The sequence below is a fragment of the Poecilia formosa genome, unplaced genomic scaffold (genome assembly GCF_000485575.1).
Source record: "Poecilia formosa unplaced genomic scaffold, Poecilia_formosa-5.1.2 Scaffold283, whole genome shotgun sequence".
Classification (NCBI taxonomy): Eukaryota; Metazoa; Chordata; class Actinopteri; order Cyprinodontiformes; family Poeciliidae; genus Poecilia; species Poecilia formosa.
The window spans coordinates 324,420-329,791 of record NW_006800222.1 but is presented as its reverse complement, the minus strand read 5'-3'; the positions used below and the strand labels follow the sequence as shown (position 1 = coordinate 329,791).

General features: G+C 41.5%; 1 protein-coding gene and 1 long non-coding RNA gene across 2 annotated transcripts in view; one reads left to right on the top strand and one right to left on the bottom strand.

Annotated features, from left to right (window-relative positions):
* adamts9 (ADAM metallopeptidase with thrombospondin type 1 motif, 9) overlaps positions 1-5,372 on the bottom strand; it is a 58,770-nt gene that overhangs the window by 3,014 nt on the left and 50,384 nt on the right. The window lies entirely within an intron of this gene.
* On the top strand, positions 4,693-5,372 carry LOC107838596 (uncharacterized). Its single transcript, XR_001664682.1, has 2 exons — positions 4,693-4,924; positions 5,136-5,372. It is a non-coding gene; the product is annotated as an uncharacterized LOC107838596 (long non-coding RNA).

Here is a 5,372-nt window from a genome sequence, read left to right as displayed (position 1 = left end):
GATAGATAGATAGATAGATAGATAGATGAGCTCCTCAGTGCCTGAGCACTTACCTGTGCGTCTGCCGGTGCTGATGGTCCATCTGCCGGTTGCTCCATGTTCTCCTGCCAGTGCACCCAGCCTCCATCTCTGCGTCTTCATGGTTCCAAGCGGCTAATTGGCCGCCCACATCCAGCTCTTCGGTGGTCCAGTCTGCGCTATTGCAAGCGTCCGGACTGGCCACAACTCCTTGACAATGACTCTGTGTGGGCCATGTTCCACCCACTATCTTTGTTATCAGTTGTCACTTTGACCCCAACACTGTATTCATTCTGTCCTTCTGTGGCCTTTTCGTAGATGAAGATGTACCCATTGCTGCAAATGTCAGCTCCACAGTTTATATTTGCCAGTGATACCAGCTCATCCTCTGCCTTAAACACCAGCTCTCCATATATCAGATATGTGTAAAGGCTGCTGGTGTCAGAAGTTGATGCCTGCTTCCAGCAAATGACTGAGGACAGATGGTATATCTGACTTCCAGTTTTTATAGGAACTTCAAGGGCTGGGTCAGGTACCACAGGATGTCTGATATCGTCTGGACTGTCTGGCCATGGCAGTATCAGGGTTATCACATCAGTACCATTTAAAAAGCAATCACTCTTTATGTTGGACTTGCAGGTGCCACAATTTTCTGAAATTCTATTCCAGTATCTCCCTAGAAGAGTACATGTAGTGTCACCTTGTTCCTTTGGAAGAGGAATGACAGGACCAAGGCTATGAATAATTTGTGAACACTTCTGACATCGTTCACAACAGTCAGCTGTGTACAGCTTACAGTCTGTGGTGATGTCAGACTGGGTCAGATAGTGTGACATGTAAAACATCAGGACTCCTGGCTTGTCCTGATGTTTTACATCCCTGATCTGCAGAGTTTCAAAGAGTTCAGTCTGAACTGCAAAGACTTCCAGGTAGAGACTGGAAAGTCTCTACCTGGATGGTGCATTGCTTCAAAGAAAAACCTTGCAAACAATGGTGTCTCTGCAAAAGATCAGCAATCTCCTCAGGAAACTGAGCCACAATCCTTCTGACAATGGTCAAGTTTATGATGCTTTGCGTGGTGGCATTCATCCAAAAATTGAAAAATGAGTTGGAAAATTTGGAGAAGTACATAGCTGAGTCAAGATTGACATCCATGTGGACGAAATCATCTGTGTCATTTTGATTTCCATCTTCAGAGTTTTCTTCTGAAGAAGAAAATTCCTCTGACGAAGAAAACTCATAAACTTCTCCAAAATGTTCCCACATATTTCCAGCATTTGAGCTTCCTGAACGAACTTCCTCATCCTTAGAGGACACATCCAGTTCTTCAACATCCCTGCTGTAAATATGGTCAGGGTAACTTTGAGTGTCATTGTCTGAGTTTTCTTCATCAGAAAACCGTTCTTCTGATGAAGAATACTCTGAGATTTCATCAAAATGTGACTCAGCAGATCCAGCATTTCCTTCTTTAGAGGAAACATCATTGTTTGTAGCGTCCATGGTCTCAAAACTGTCTGTGGAATTTTGAATTCCATCCTTAGAGTTTTCATCAACTGAAGATTCTTCCTTCGTTGAAGAGTCAATAAAGATTATTTCAAAATTCATCAGACTTTCCTCACCGTCACAGCTTGCTTGAACAGCCAGGTCCGCGTGTTCATGGGGAACATAAACACTTTCAAAAGCATTAAGGTCTTCAAAAGTGTTTTCAGTGTTTACTTCAGTATCCCCAGTGCAAGCTTCCAAGTGCAGCTCTGTTTTGATTCCAGTAACACTTTCCAAATCAACTGTGTCCTCAGACGTCAAATCCTCCTCGATGGTTACTTCCTCAACTTCAGAGGAAGCTTCCATGTCTTCCGGCATAATCTCCTCAAAACAAAAGTATTTCCATTTGTTATCCTCTTTGCTTTCCACTAAAAGTCCTTTGTCTTGTACCAAATCATCTCTGTGTTTTAAGTTTTCTTCAAAACAAAAGTACTTAAAACTTAATACTTTCTAAAATCACTCTCTGAAATCGTCTCTCTCGAAGTGTTCTACCTCCAACGAAGTTGAAAAGCAAACTGAGGATTCTTGTATTCCAAATGATGATCATATTCTTTTGAACTTTTATGACATCATAGATGAGAACATCGATGACATGATGATGTCAAACCATGTGTCAGGTTCTTGTTTGTTTTAGTTGCTATTGAAACACAATGAGTTATGTATGATGTAAGACTACTGTCAATTAAAAATCCATTCGTAGACATCTAAATTCGTGAATGTAAGTCAATAAATGTGCATAAATTTAAAACCAATGTGAGTTTTGGATTCAGCTCATCAAAATGACTCAAACAGTTGAAAAATCCCAGACATTGTTTTTGGCTGTTGTTCAGTGTAATGCATGCAGGGAACATGCAAACCTGCTTGCTGTGTTCCCTGGTCTATATGATGCCGTTTGTTTTCTAATATTCTCTCACAAACCTGTGAGGCCTTCACAGAGCAGGTTGGATGAAAGCCAACTGCTCGCTCTATATTTTATTCAGGTAAAGGTAAAATGTACCGATTATGAATGTGTGCCATATTTGTAAATATTTTTTTTCACCATCTGAAATGTTTTCAGATTATGTTGCACAGATTCAGTACTTTTGTGAGGCTGTGTGACGTTACAACATTTTGCCTTCAGTTCGACTCACAGTCTGAGTCTTAACACTTTTATATTTTTATTTTATTTATTTCTGTTTATTATAGTGTAAAAATGCCTTATGTGTTAATGCTGAACAAAAGAAAGAAAAACTCCAGTTTTTGTTTCTGTTGAGTTTCTACCAATGGAGCAACACACACACACACACACACGCACGCACACACACACACACACACACACACACAAAACAAACATCAGTACTGGTGTTTTTGTATCAAAGCAAAATAAAAATAATTTTAAAGATGGCTGCCCACTTTCTTAACCAATTCTAGGTCTGACTGACAGCCTTTCAGGTTAATCACAAGCCGATATAAAAGTTAAAATTGTCCTTCTTGCAAGGTAGATTTTAAGAGTGAAACAACTAGAGTTTGTGTGTGTGGCACTAGTTTGGCCTCAGTTCAAAGTCAGCCCAGATTACCTTGAGGAATGATGATGATAACGCTGGAGACTTGGGGCTATAAAGTTCCCCTCCTTACTGTAAATCTAAATTAAGACTTTAAATATGGCTCGACAAATCAGAAACAGCCTTCGAGCTAGCTCTTATTTCTGGGAGCGAAGCAAAAGAAAAAAAAAAAACTAGGTAAGAGCTAAAAACTCCTTTTTTGGTTGTCGGCATGCATGCAGTGGGTGTTAACACAGTGGAATGGGTCAGGACTCCATAATTCCTAAAATTCTGTTTCGCATTATCTTAAGCATCTCACCCGTGAACTTTAGACCCGCAGAAGTGTGCCAGGTCTGATTTAGCTTCCAGAACAAAAAAAAATAAATATCAAAACAAAAATTGTTAAGTAATATTTAAACATGGGAAAAAATATTTTTCGAAAATAAATCTGAAAAGTGTGGCATGCATTTTCATTGAGCCCATTTTACTCTGGTACACCTAAATAAAATCTAGTGCAAGTAATTGCTGCATCACAGTTGATGCAGCTGTTCTCCAAAAATCCTCTGTAGGATGTCGGATTACTTTATTAACTAAACAATTTCAAGGAGCATGATGCTGGTCCTCAAAAAGGAAGCTGAATGTAATCCAGAGGAAGTTGGATGGAGCTAAATACAGAGTAATCCTGCAATACAACCTTCTAAGGGCTGAAAAAAAAAGAACAGACTTTTAGTTTTAGCTATTTTGTAAAGAAGAATGGGAAAATATTTTAGTATCTAGATGTGCAAAGCTGGTGGAGACATTAGATTTGTAGCCGTCATTGTAGCAAAAGCTGCTTCTACAAAATGTTGGCTCATAGGGGGACTGAGTATAACTGGACGCCACACTTGAAACCCATGATTCATTTACCTTCCACTTCACAATCACACGTCACTCTGTGTTGGTCCATCAACCAGCATCTCAAACAAACAATGATATTTGTGGTTCTGTGGGGATAACATGTGTAAACATAAACAGCAAAGTGATCTGACTTTAGGAACTCTGTAATCTCTCATGAAGGAAAGAGGAAATGGATTTTGATCATGAATTTTTCTGGTGAGAGAAAGAATAAAGGTGACGCTGAAAATGGTCAGTCTGTGACGATCTATGGGACTCACAAACTTCAAAGTATCGAAAATGTATTTCTGATTTATAAAAAAATTAAAAAATTCCCTTCTCACCCTCCGCGGGTGGTCTCTTTCATCCTCTGAGCTCAGGTCCTCTACCAGAGGCCTGGGAGCTTGAGGGTTCTGCGAAGTATCTTGGCTGTGCCTAGAACTGCACATTTCTGGACTCAATGCTGCATTCATGTCTTCAATGTTGTTGTCTGGTGTTCATTCGGCCCATGATTCTCTCTCTCAGCTCAGATGATTTGTTCATTACTGGGGCTACATACCCAGTCTCTGGGCGGGTAGTTGTAGTTAACTCCCTTCTGACCTGGAGTCCAGGCTCTTCCCCCTTGCCGTTGCACTTGTGTTGGACCTCGTCAATCTCAAGTTGTGATAGCAGTTGCCGTTTGCGGATGTTGGAACACTGAGCTACTAGTTGTTTGGCAGTGAGTGTTGACTGTATATGTCGAAGTAACCATTCCTCCCACAGTCTTTGCATGTAACCCCTCTGACTAGGGTTACTTGAGTAGTAGCATTCCAACAGATCCATGTTTTCGTCTCTCGCCCATTTCCGTCTTGTTCCAGTAGCCCATTTTTCATCAAGGTGCTCTGGTTCCCCAGCACCTGACGCAGACCTTGTTTGGCCAGGTGACGTCTGAGCCGGCATGTTATGCATATCAATGTCTCTCATGGTATGAGGTAGGCTATATAGCTCCAAGGGTCTTGCCTAAGGCATAGCTCAATTTCAATGTTGTAACTGTTTGCCCCAGCCTGGATTCGAACCCCGGTCTCCCGGGTGGTAGACTGGTGTCTTACCCACTGAGCTATACAGTCAGCTCAGTGGGTAAGTCACCAGTCTTCCACCCGGGAGACCCGGGCTGGGGCAAACAGTTACAACAGTAAAATTGAGCTATGCAGTGTGGGTCCTTAGGCAAGACCCTTGGAGCTATATAGCCTACCTCATACCATGAGAGACATTGATATGCATAACATGCCGGCTCAGACGTCTCCTGACCAAACAAGGTCTGCGTCAGGTGCTGGGGAACCAGAGCACCTTGATGAAAAATGGGCTACTGGAACAAGACGGAAATGGGCGAGAGACGAAAACATGGATCTGTTGGAATGCTACTACTCAAGTAACCCTAGT